Below are 13,438 nucleotides of genomic sequence, written 5' to 3' on the forward strand. Positions count from 1 at the left end.
GAAGGTAAATATATAAGCTGCTTTTTACTCCAATATTGTCTTTAACTGAAATAAAAACTCAGGTGAGTAGAACCTAACTGAAAGAGTTCTCTCCCAGCTCCTTTTTTTTTTTTAACCATGCTAGCTGGCAAGTCACCCACACTAGAAACTTGAGAGAACAAAATAATGACATCAGTCATGGGGAGGAACTGAATATTCACTAGAATCCTGGCAAACAAAAGGGAAAGATAACAAGTGACAACAGGAACAGCAGATGGAGGCAGACTTCAGTGCCATTAACTAAATTATGATTGGGAACTAGTGCAGCAATTAAAATAATTGTTTCTGTGATCTTTTAAGAAGAGCATTGCTAAAGTTCTTCTCAGATACAGATGATAAACAAGGGCACTATATTTATGATAGCTTTGTTTGTTTTTCTTCAACCCAGCCAGCCCAATTGAACACCCAAATGTTGATGGAAAACATGCAGGCATGAATGAAATAAGTAATGCAATCCTTAGGGAAGCATGCTTTTGAGAAGCTGCAGATTATAGTAGAGGGATAGTTGAAAAGAGCACCCCCCAAAAAAATAAAATAAAGCTGTCATTGAATGCCATTATGAATCCAGATGATTAACATGTTGTTTGTGACATCCACCTGTCAAAGTCCCTTGTGGCCTGAGAACCAATGTGTAGAACATTTCATATTATTTTTTCACATGTTCTGCAGATATTTACACACACACACACACACACACACACACAGAGAGAGAGAGAGAGAGAGAGATTTCTAAAAAAATGTTTAGGGGTATTCTCATTCTGACTCAAGAAAATCACCATTTTTAGTTCAAATCAGGAAAAATAAATACAGTAAATGGACAAAAATACAAAGATTCCCAAAATGTTTAGGGGTATGCATACCTCTGCATACCCCCAGAAAAAGCACTGTGTATGTATGTATGTATGTATGAACACAAAAAATTAATAATAATGTTGCATTGTGTCCAGGATACTTTTTTGCATAAGAGGATATACAATAATTGCAAGGGCAAAAATTCTTGGAATAGTTATTTGATTCACATGATCCAAGCATTACTGAAGATTTTGTTCCATTAAAAGACACGGAGACACTGATTTAATTGTGATTGAAAAGCACAGACACTGGATAAACATTGTTGATTATAACTCTCCATATCATTGATACAATTCATGTTCAAAAATAGCTAAGGTTCATTGTTACTATAATGACACTTTCAGAATATCAGTAATTAATCTCATAGTTTTCTGCTTTGCACTTATCTTCACCTCCCCTTAATCTCCAGTTTAAATATCTTAAAGGACAACTTGCAACCATTTTCTCTTGTACTCTAACACATATTTCCCTATCACAATGTATAAAATTTCTGGTGTATTTGCAGAGCACAGTTTAATGCCATCTCATCTTCATTTTTTTGCAATTTGAAATAGTGAATCTGTAACCCCAATGAGAAAGGGGTTACGGTTTTTGTACTCAGTGTTCGAATGTCAGGCTAGCTTCAAAAATGCTGCTAAACAGCAGGAGCAAAAAGCATAAGAAAATGTCATGAAATAACTTAAGATAACTTCCCACTTAGCTTGCACAGGTATTTGAAGTTCCCACTGAATGAGAATTTCCATGCCATTCTCATGCTTATGTTGTAGATGTGATATCTGTGGATTGCTGAGCTCTTTAGACTTGAGCAATCTGGGAGAAAATAATCTATTTTCTGAAATAGGAAATGTTGGTGCAAAGGAACACCAACCCACCATTTGCCTGACATTGCAACAGAGAGGCTGATATAGAGGTATTTGTTTTGGAGAGTAAGAAAGTGGAATAATCTACCATTCAGTTATTTCTTTGAGCAACATATAGGCATTACTGAAACTTGGTGGGATGAGACTCATGAACGGAACACAGAAAATGAATGGTATGACCTATTCAAAATGAAAAGACCAAACAGGGAGGAGGGGAATGACATTATATGTAAATGATGTGTACACTTGTGAAAAGAACCATGATTTGGAGCATGGAAGGCAAATTGAAAATGTATGGATAAAAATTACCGGCAAGGGAATCAACTATTTGACTTGAATACTGCCTTCCTAGAGCAGGTTACCAAATATTCAAAAATGAGAGATATAGTAGTCATGGGATGCTTCAGAGACCCAATACCTGCTGGTGGATCAGGGGAATGCAGTGAACACAGTGTATCTCAATTTCAGTAAAGCTTTTACCATGGTTGTTGTTTAGTCGTTTCTGACTCTTCGTGACTCTATGGACCAGAGCAGGCCAGGCACTCCTGTCTTCCACTGCCTCCCACAGTTTGGCCAAACTCATGTTGGTAGCTTTGAGAACACTGTCCAACCATCTCGTCCTCTGTTGGCACCTTCTCCTTGTGCCCTTACAGCTTTTGCCATAGTCCCCCATTATATTCAAACCAAAACAGTGCTCATTAATGGTTTCTCATCATTCTGAAAAAAAGTGAGAAGTGGGTGCCTGTCAGAAACCAGGCTGAGGAGTACTGCTCTGATGACAAATGGTGGGAGCCTCCCCCTCCCCTTGCTCCTGACCAGGATCCTGAAGCTGCCCAGGAGCAGTGGAGTAATATAGATTTGGAATAGTGGTTTGCAGAGGGGCATAGTTCGGAACACAAAAGTTGGGACGAACTGGGCGGTGAACAGCAAAGTGAAGAAGAACAGGAAGTGTGAGAGAGCTAACAAACTCTCTCTCTCACTGGAAAGTGTCCAGCCCATCAGTCCAAGGTCACATAGAGCAAATAAGGTGGCTACACAAAAAGCGTGGTGGTTGCAAGATCAGGTTGAAAGATGTGGAAGTGACTAGGGAGGAAGTGGGTGTAATCCTTAATTGGGAACACCTTCATTCATTTGTTCTTTTGCTGTGATCATTAAAGACTCTTTAAATGGTAAGTGACTCTTTTTGCTTTGTCCTGCTTATCTACAGCCGGGCGGGGGGCGGGGGGAGGAAGCCAAGTCCCTGGAGCCTGACAGTGCCCCAGGGTTCTGTCCATAGCTGTCAACTTTCCCTTTTTTGCGGAAAAAATCCCCTATCAGTACTATAGTCTATAGTATAGTACTGATAGGGGAATTATCCGCAAAAAAAGGGAAGGTTGACAGCTATGTTTCTGTCCTGGGTCTGATGTTGTTCAACGTCAAAGCATTGAAGGGATGCTACTCAAATTTGCAGATGAGACCAGATTGGAAGGGTTAGCTAATGCCACAGAAAATAGAATTAGTATTCAAGAGGACTTTAACAGATTGGAGAATTGGGCCCAAACTAACAAAATAAATTTCGAAACAAAATAGAAAATTCTTTCCAGTAGCACCTTAGAGACCAACTAAGGTGCTACTGGAAAGAATTTTCTATTTTGTTTCGACTATGGCAGACCAACACGGCTACCCACCTGTAAAATGAATTTCAATAGGGACAAATGTTAAGGTTCTGCACTTAGGCAGGAAGAACTAGCTGCACAAATATAAGTTGGAGGACGCCTGGCTTGCCAGTAGTACATGTGAGAAAAATCTAGGGGTAAGTGTCTGGAACCCCTGGAATCTTGCATTACTCAGAGATGAAGGTGGTGTGCAACAATATATATGTAAAAATGACAACCAAGGAACCTTCTTGAAGTGGAAAAATGATTTAGGCTCTTTTTCCCCTCTCTTTGCCAGGTTTTTGAGGAGACGCAATATTTTTGGCAACCCGGTAGGGGGAAATTCCTGAAGATAGGTAGAGACGCATGCACAAAATCACAAATCTATCACACTAAGGAACATAGTGACAGTGCAGGAAGTGATTTCTTTTTTGGGGGGTGGGGGGATTTATTGAAAATCCATTCCTTTCCATCTATGAAGCTGCAAAGGAATGACTCTTCATACAAGAGTCGTCAACAGGTTTTCCACACCTATCAGCTGATCACCCATTCCCACCACCCTTCTGAGCAATACCCCTCCCCACTCCCTCACTATATTTAAGGATCTGGTGACTTCTGTTTCAGTGTATTTGAAGAAGTGTGCATGCACACGAAAGCTCATACCAGGAACAAACTCAGTTGGTCTCTAAGGTGCTACTAGAAAGAATTTTCGATTTTGTTCTTCATACAGAGCCTTCTATTTTTGTCAGCCTACCAGCTTTTAGTGAAGCACCTGTAATGCTAGGACTAGCACAAGACACCGAGCCATTGTTATGCTCTTAGTGGGCTATTGCAAGGAAATGAGTCATCCTAGTATAGGCAACCCAGACAGTGGTGGAAGTGCCGAGTATCATTTTATGATGCATGGATGGAACTCATATTCATGGTGATGGCAGGGGAAGGAGGAAGGTCACTAATCTTCTTATGGAGATGTTTCTGCATGTGTGGGAAGAGAGGAATCAAGATGACAAAGTGATTCATGCACAAAACCCAGCAATCACTGGGGGGGGGGAACATACCTCACTTTATTGTTTGTTTGTTTGATTGATTGATTGATTGAATTTGTTAGTCACTTTACCTTTCACAGGGAAACCCAAAGTGACTTACAACCAGGAACGGGTTAAATGAGATTCATTTAGCCATTTCCTGCCATTTGTAGCAACACTTTGGCCTGAATAATGCTGAATAATGCAGAAGTGCAACACAAATTGAGTTGGTGGTTAACCATTCCTGTTTGGTTGCTTTAATTCTGATCACGCCTGGGAGCCTGTGTAGAGTAGTAACACGCCGGTCCAGCCAGGATACATCTGCTCCAGTGATGAAGTACCCTGGATCTTGGGTTGTGAAGTATTTCTTTTGGGTCTGTATTTGAGTATGGCAATGACTTGCCTTATTGTGACACTTAACGTAACTACCTAGGAATATTGGAATGGATTAATTGGTTCAATTCAAAGTCAAATTCTAGTCATCTTGTCTATGAGACCACAGTAAATGCTCTTGACAAACGGCAAAAAGATGACCTGTGCAGGTAGAAGCTCTGATCAGGAGTCTTTTATTCATTTATTTACTCAGAAGACCACAAGGCAATTTACAATATACAATGGAAATGCTACTGCATAACATAATATACAGTATGTAGAAAACATTATATATCAATTATAATACTAAGAATTACATAAAAATACAGGTTCTCATAACAGCAATAAGCAGTCTTTTAATGCTCACATGTCAGACTTCATCAAAAAAGTTAACCACTATCCAATAAACTTTTAACATAAAACCTCCTTAGTCCTCTTTGCAAAAATTTGATATATTTAATATATTTGGAGAATCATTAATCTTCAGAATTCTATTCTTCTGAGAGAGGCTGGTGGGCTTTTTAAAAAATCCACATAAAACATTTTCAGCAAGATATATAGTCTTTCCAAAGAATGAAAAGAATTACCTTCTTAGACTCTGAATTTCCCCAATTACCTTCAATGAATCTTTCCTTTTCTATCTGTCATGCATGTAATCACCCTATTCATACAATAATGCAATAGATCAAGTAATTAATTTCCCACCATTTTACTTAATTTGCATTTAACCCCAATTAAAGAATCACAGAAATTAGAAATGAAAGATCTCACAGGTTATCCAGTTCATCTGCCCACCAACGAAGTTCTAAGTAAATAAGAAAGATTTTCACATAAAAAGGAAATGTAAATGCTTTCAACCTGAGGTAGTGAAATAGAGCGAGGCAGTGGACAATCTGGCTTCATCTGTACCAAAGAGAAATTTATCACTTTTGTTAGCAGAGACAGGCTTTGAAGAAGTACTTATCAGTTACTTTCATCATTATTTAACTGACCTTACTTTGATAATAATGGTGGCTGCGATAAACCGGAATCTAAGCACATAATGTCTTACAAAGAACAGGTATGAAAGGTTTCTACCCTTCCAATCTAAAGTACACCCAAGGATTATTTTATTTATTCTAGCCACTTTACTCATAGAAATGACTCAAAGCGATTTACAGGCACAACATAAAATTAGGAGTACATGAAGCTGATTTCTTCAATGCACACACACGAAGAGACGCAGTGGACAGGCATCTCTGTGCAGTCACCAAGCTTTCTGAAACAAGCAAGGCTGCATTTTACCCTCCTCTCCCTTACTTGAAGTCCTTTAAATTATCCATGCTGTGGATGTGTTTTCATCGTCAGCATTCCACCTCAGAGATTTCAGGGCATGTGCACCAAGGGCCTGCATGGGTTATGGACATCACTGGGACAAAAAAAAGATATGCATGATATGCAAAGTCTCTTGTCATGAAGACTTCAATAACGGGACAAACCCCTGCTGCAATGAGGTGCTCCCTGGTTCTGTTCCAGAAGTAACTACTCTATTCCGAACTTAAAAATGGAAAGCGTAATGCTGGTGGTCAACAAAAGAGGTTTAAAGACTCTCTCAAGGTGAATCTTTTAAAAAATGTAGTATAAACACTGACAACTGGGAAACACTGGCCTGTGAGCGCTCCAATAGGAGAACAGCCTTTACCAAAGGTGTTATGGGCTTTGAAGATGCTCAAACTCAGGATGAAAGGGAGAAACAAGCTAAGAGGAAGGCACGCTTGGCAAACCCTCATTGTGATCAGTCCACACACACACACCCGGAAACCTATGTCCCCACTGTGGAAGGACCAGGGGATCCAGAACTGGCCTCTACAGTCACTTATGGATGCACTGTTAAGACCATGTTTATGGAAGACAAATTTACTCTGCTATGAGTGATCGCCAAAGAAGAAGATTCTAGAAGTGCCTGTAGACTGGAAGCTGGCAGAATTCATTGGTGTGCCTATTCCTCTCTCTCTCTCTCTCTCTCTCTCTCTCTCTCTCTCTCTCTCTCTGGAAGCCACTGTGTTGATTAAATGTCCAGTGCAACACTTTAGAGAGCCCTATAGCTTTAACAGCTCCCCTTTACTATGGTACTACAGTACTAGTTTTCCTTTCCCTACCTTGGATGCCCCAAATCAAGAACATTATTTGAACTACCGTTTTTAAGGCCTTAAGAATTTTTGTCTGCACAAGCCTTCATTATAAAATTCTATTGGCTTAAAGAAGCATGTATTTCATCAGAAAGGTGAAGGCTCTATGATGAAGTCTCCTTAAGATTGTATTATTATGCCTAAAAACCAGGGCATTATACCCGACACCAATCTCTCTCCAAATGATATGAATCAGATTCCAATGTGGGGAAACCAAGTGTTTTTCCAGTATGAATGTGTTGTAAATAAGATACTGTAGGAGTGACCATATCTGTCCTACTTCTATATCTTGGGTTATTTCCTATGCCCTGATACAGTAGTAAATCTGAGGCAACATCAGAAAGGGAATGTAACCCATTTCCTGTTGCCCAACATTCATGTCAGGTAGTAAATGATATTCAATTTCGCTCCAGTAAGATTTAAAACTTAACTTTTCCGCTTAACTTCTAGCATCTTTACATTCATTTGTTCATTGAGTTCACACAGTATTCATGCATGACCTAGCCTAGAATCACTTTCAATAACTAATGAATTTTGGAATCCGTCAGTGCCCAAAAGGATATGTTAAATTTGCAAATGAAAGTCCTATATGTAAGACCTCTCCATGTCTGTTGAGATGCCAATTATAGTAAAATTATTACATCTCATCCATTTCACCACATTGTCAACCTTAGCCTGCTGAGATTCTATTATCCTTAGCATTTCCTCATTAGGTTTTCTAATGTGTGAACTTTGCCTTCCAATTCTATATATTTTTTTTCTACTCTGAGAGTTCATTTCCAAATTCCATCAAGATATATATTTATTTTTATATATATATAACCTCAGCAACTTCTCCATTACATAATTCATTCCAGACCAGATATAAATTAAAACTTATTTCATATTGCTTTGAGATGTAATTTAAAGCTCGCATCTTGCATAACATCATCCTTGCTTGTTTTCTTTCCAAGACCGTCTTCTTTTCTGCTAAAAAAGAAAAAGTAAGATGGGCTTTTGTAATGCAGGATAAATCTGCTTTGAGGTCTCACGAAGAACCGAAACAGGCAATTTCTCAGGGCTAGTTTACACATCCATATTCATCACTTGATGATGGCAACATTTTTTATTTATTGTATCTATTTTAGTAACTTACATCCTGCTTTTTCCATGAGCAGCTCACATAATAAAACTATACATAAAAAAACAAATTCAATATAAAATTACAAATGACCCAGCAACAAGCAAGCAAGCACCAGTCATGAAGGCACAGCTCTAAAATAACAAAACCAAGCCGAATGGGGGGTGGGGATCACGGAATGTCTTAGAAAAGCCATGCTTTAGATATGCACCTGAAATAATAAAGTACCAGGCCAGGCAAATCTCAGTCTTAAGGGTGACAATCCATGAAGTTTGTCCCAATACTGAAAAACCCCAGCACCTGTTGGTTGTTCACCATATCTCAATGGACAGAGCTTCCTCGAGCAAGGTCACAGATTAAGAGAGCAAGTGGGAATGTATATATTTTTATAAAGGGTTTCAGTGTGTACAGTCATACCTCGGGTTGTGATTGTTGTGGGTTACGCGTTTTTGGGTTATGGACGCGCCGAACCCGGAAGTACCGGAATGGGTTACTTCTGGGTTTCGTCGCTTGTGCATGTGCAGAAACGTTAAATTGCATTTTGCGCATGCGCAGAAGCACTGAATTGCGTCACACGCGTGCGCAGACGCGGCGCTGTGGGTTGCGAATGCTGCGGGTTGCGAACGTGCCTCCCGCACGGATCACGTTCGCAACCCGAGCGTCCACTGTATGTCGAGATCCTTCTAATTCTTTGATCCAGCAAGTGTTAAAATCGATGCACGATTCAAATACCTGGAATAGCCTAGTTTGAGGTAAGAGCCTAAGTATGGGTCATTATATTTAATAAATGATGATTCCCCAGGGAAATTCAGTTGGTGCCTTCATTATACACCTTTAGGAGCCAGGTAAAGGCATTCCTCTTTAACCAGGCCTTTGGCTGATTGACATCCAATGCCTTTTTAAACAAGTTGTGGAACAGGGGGATTATTGTTCTTCTTATTCTTATTATGCATTTTTGTGTATTTTATATTGTAATTTTGCGTTGTGAACTGCCCACATGCAAGGCGTCGTGCTCAGAGCAGGACTAAACAAAGAAATGAATGCTAAACTTCCACTTGATATCCAGAAGTGGTTTTTTATGTCATGTGAAAGATCACATAAAGCAGAATTATCAGGGAAATGTCATTAAAATGGTATAAAATGTTGTTTGCATGCAGCCAGTGTTGACAGTACTGAGCTAGACAGACCATTGGTCTGACTCCAAGGAAGCTTTCTATGTCTGTATGTTATTTTGAAAGACAAGGGAGGAGAGAATGATTGTTGATCCAGAGACACACTCAATCCCTCTCAATGTTTGCTCATGAGTCATACCCTATCTCCTCCGTGTCTGCATATTTCAGTCCGTTTTCTATTTAAATATGTATATCCCACCACAACTTTCCAGTAAAGCACTTAAGGTAGTTTAATTAACAGTATTAGAAAAGATACACAATATAAAATGAAAAGAGAAAAGAAAAGAAAAGAAAAGAAAAGAAAAGAAAGGAGCATGGAACAGACATTCCAAGCTACTGTGTGAAACTAGATGAGTCTTGTAAATAAGTAGATTGTTAACAGCATAAGATCATCTACATATATTACTGCATTGCTTTCAAAATAAACAGTAATTAAATATATATTATAAAATACTCTCTCTCCCACCCCCCCATTTGCTTATAGAGTTCTCCTGAAGGGCAAGGTTGTGTCATTTCTCCTGGGGCCCTGCTCCGTGCGTCTTGGCAGAAACGCTATTGCAAACACGAATCCATGTTTTAAAGCTGCCTTTGTTCTGCTATAGCTCTTTTAAAAATGCATTGCACTGGGGACAGCTTGCACAGATCACTCCTGAGCCTTCAAGCTGCTTATTTATGGATTGCACGGTTTAGTCAACAAAAGTGGCCTCTCTCTTGGGTGGCAGTCTTGTTCTTGTTCTTATTTAATTTGCTTTAATAAATATCTTAAGCCACTTGCTCTGGGTTTTCGAGCAACCCTTCATTTCACTCTGCTACAATGCTTCTCAAACATTCTGGACTTTGACCTCCTTTCTGAACTGATCTTAGCTCTCCCAATGACACCAATAATCTGTTTCACTGGAGCATCTTTGGAGATTCTCATTATGCAGTTGCATCCAGCCTCCTGCTGCCACATGCAGGATACATAGGTCAGAGAGACATGACTCTCATGTAGCACCCATACTTAGCATGCAAAAGATCACATGCTTAGCATGCAAAAAATCGGTCCCTATTAGTCTCTCCTGGAGATATGAGAGACACCTAATTGAAATCCCAAAGATCTACTACCAGTCAATTTAGAGAACACTGGACAACATGGACCAATGAATTGACTTAGTATAATGGAGCTTCTTATATCTTTAAGGCTTGCTACGTTCCCTCTTGGCCAGTATTTGTTAAGTTGCATCAAGCTTGGCTACAAATCCCAACTAACGGGCAAACTTGGTTAATTTCAGCTGTGGCTTACATAGGTCCTGACATACTCCGTAACTCTGATTAAGAAGATGGAAGAAATAAATTAACTTCAGGTGCGGGCTGCAAGGTAACGTCCTATGAGGAACTGAATAAAGATAAATTTCTCATAATCAGTAAACCTCAGGCTCACTTTAAAAACTGAGTGGCCATAGGTTCAGGACAAACAGAAGGAAGCATGTCTTCATACAATGCATTAAGTGTGTTCTCCCTCCTAGAGAACACGTGTTGTGGTTGGGGCCCAGTAAGACACCCTTCTGGAGTTGTGGGGCGGGACTCAATTAGCTAGCCAAGGATGCTGATAGGGGCTTTTGGGGATGTTGGGGAGAATTGTATGTTGCAAATTTTGATAGACAGTTCAGGGGTTATATATTCTGGGTGCTCGCAGCGCCAGCCCCTCTTTGCTGTGTGCACCGGATCTCCCACCCGTCCCCCCCTCATTTTGTAGGCATGCGCTTTGACCTTGCTATGCCTGTCATGGGGTCGTCTGCTTTGTAGCAGGGGCCTGGTAGGAATTTTCCCATTTGGCTGATTGGCTGAGGCTATTTGGTTTTGCCTACTGCGTAGCAACTAGTCACAACTTGTAAGGTCGGCGGTTAGGCATTGGTTATTACGTTGGTTGGTGGAGGGGAAGTGGTTGGCCGTGCCTGCCCCTCCAATGCTGCTACTGCGCGGGGAATTCTGTTAAAGGAATCCAGGGGCTCTCCATGCTTTGTCCGTTCCCTTGGTCATGGGCTAGGGCCACACAAGAGCCCCTGGTAACATTAGGGGAGAGGGAGCGTCCTGGCCACCCCGATCCCAATCCTCTCCCCAATGTGTTTTCCCCTTTGCTGTCTTCCACCAAGCAGATGGAAGTCAGCGTGTCCCCTAGATGGGACTTATAGTCAAACCAATGCCTAAGCAACCACTCATATGTTGTAATTTAATAAAAAAAAGTTGTGGCCAAAATTATGCCAATAACCTTAAACAAAATTCCTGTGTGCAGTGTGAATAATTTGGGGGGTGGTCTTGGGGACCTCTACACGCAATTAGCTGAATAGGGACTCGGATGGCACTGTGGTTTAAACCACTGAGCCTCTTGGAGTTGCTGATCAGAAAGTCGATGGTTTGAATCCCCGCGACGGAGTGAGTTCCCATTGCTCTGCCCCAGCTCCCGTCACCTAGCAGTTCGAAAGCATGCCAGTGCAAGTAGATAAATAGGTACCTCTGCGGCAGGAAGGTAAACGGTGTTTCCGTGCACTCTGGTTTCTGTCACGGTGTCCCGTTGTGCCAGAAGTGCTTTAGTCATGCTGACCACATGACCCACAAAGCTGTCTGTGGACAAATGCCGGCTCCCTCAGCCTGAAAGCGAGATGAGCGCCACAACCCCATAGTTGCCTTTAAATTGATTTAACAGTGCCGGGGTCCTTTACCTTTAATTAGCTGACTGGAAATCACTTCCAAAAGATGCTTTATATGTAGATAAGACAAATTCCTAGAGGACAGTTCTGTGAACAGCGGTTAGCCCTGATAGTTCAGTGGAGCCTCCACTTTCAGAGGACGTATACCACAAAGTATGATACATCATTAGGGGGAAAGAATAATAATCAGAATCTTTCAGGTCTTCTTCCTTGCTACCACTCAATGCATCTAGGTTAAAGGGCCTTCTCGGTAGTGGTGCCTGCCCTGTGGAAAGCCCTTCCATCAGATGTCAAGGAAATAAGCAGCTATCCTATTTTTAAAAGACATCTGAAGGCAGCCCTGTTTAGGGAAGTTTTTAGTATTTAATGCTGTATTGTTTTTAACACTTGATTGGGAGCTGCCCAGAGTGGCTGGGGGAACTCAGCCAGATGTGCGTGGTATAAATAATAATTATTATCATTATCATTATCATTATTAATATTAATATCCAACCAACCCACCTGTGAATAATGATACAGATAAATCAGATGACTCTGAAAGGAGGAAATCACTGAACAAAAATTGCACAGAAGTGGCTGCATTCCTCAATATTGAGAAGTAAACAACTTCCAGTGTGCACTTGTTCTGACAAGTATAGGCCAAGAGCGAGTGGCAGCTGGGTTGAAATTTCATAGCCTCTCATGAAAAGTCACATTTCATAACTATTCACTTTCCAAATCATTTCTGACTGGAGAGTCATTTCACACATTTCCCCTTTAAGTAGAAGCACAATACAATCAGTTGAAAGCAATTCTTCCCACTCTCTTCTCACAGAGTTTAATTTGAGCCAAGGACCACCAGGTGTTACCTGATTTAGTGGCATTTGGGGCTGAACCAAAAGTGAGAGCCCTTTTTGAAAATCGTTTCGGTACTAGCAAATAAAGAACATCTTTTTTTTGGGGGGGGGGATAGTAACTGTGAAATTAGGAGATAAAAGGGAAGGCCAATTCAGAGTGAAGGTAATATCACTATTAGTAGGCGCTGAGAAAATTAGTTGCCATTGTGCTACTGAGTGAGGTGTTTTGGCTTTATGAGGCAGGGCAGTTTCAATTGGCTTGGAAACAAACATGGATATTTCCCAACTTGGGTTGAGACAGGGAGCTAAGATGTGCTCACCCCCAAGTTACAAGAAAGACAGGACTGATACTGAAAACTGAACTGGGTGTACAAAAAAAGAGGAAATAAATCCCAACAAACTGAAGATGTGATGAAAATAGAGTATTAGTATTATTTTATTTTACAAACTGACATGCATAAATTCAGTATAGGAAATGGTTTTATATGGAAATTAATAAAGATTAACAACGGATAATACACACCTACTTATTTCAGAAGCAAAAACATTAAAAACCCAAGCAAAAACAGAGTGCATTAGCAAAATACAAACAATGTGAACAGTTATGGCTCATAAAGTATTGCCGATCCCAAGCATCGAAACCTCAATTGGAAAACTTGTTTATTTGTGTGGG

The sequence above is a fragment of the Lacerta agilis genome, chromosome 9 (genome assembly GCF_009819535.1).
Source record: "Lacerta agilis isolate rLacAgi1 chromosome 9, rLacAgi1.pri, whole genome shotgun sequence".
In the NCBI taxonomy this organism is placed as follows: domain Eukaryota; kingdom Metazoa; phylum Chordata; class Lepidosauria; order Squamata; family Lacertidae; genus Lacerta; species Lacerta agilis.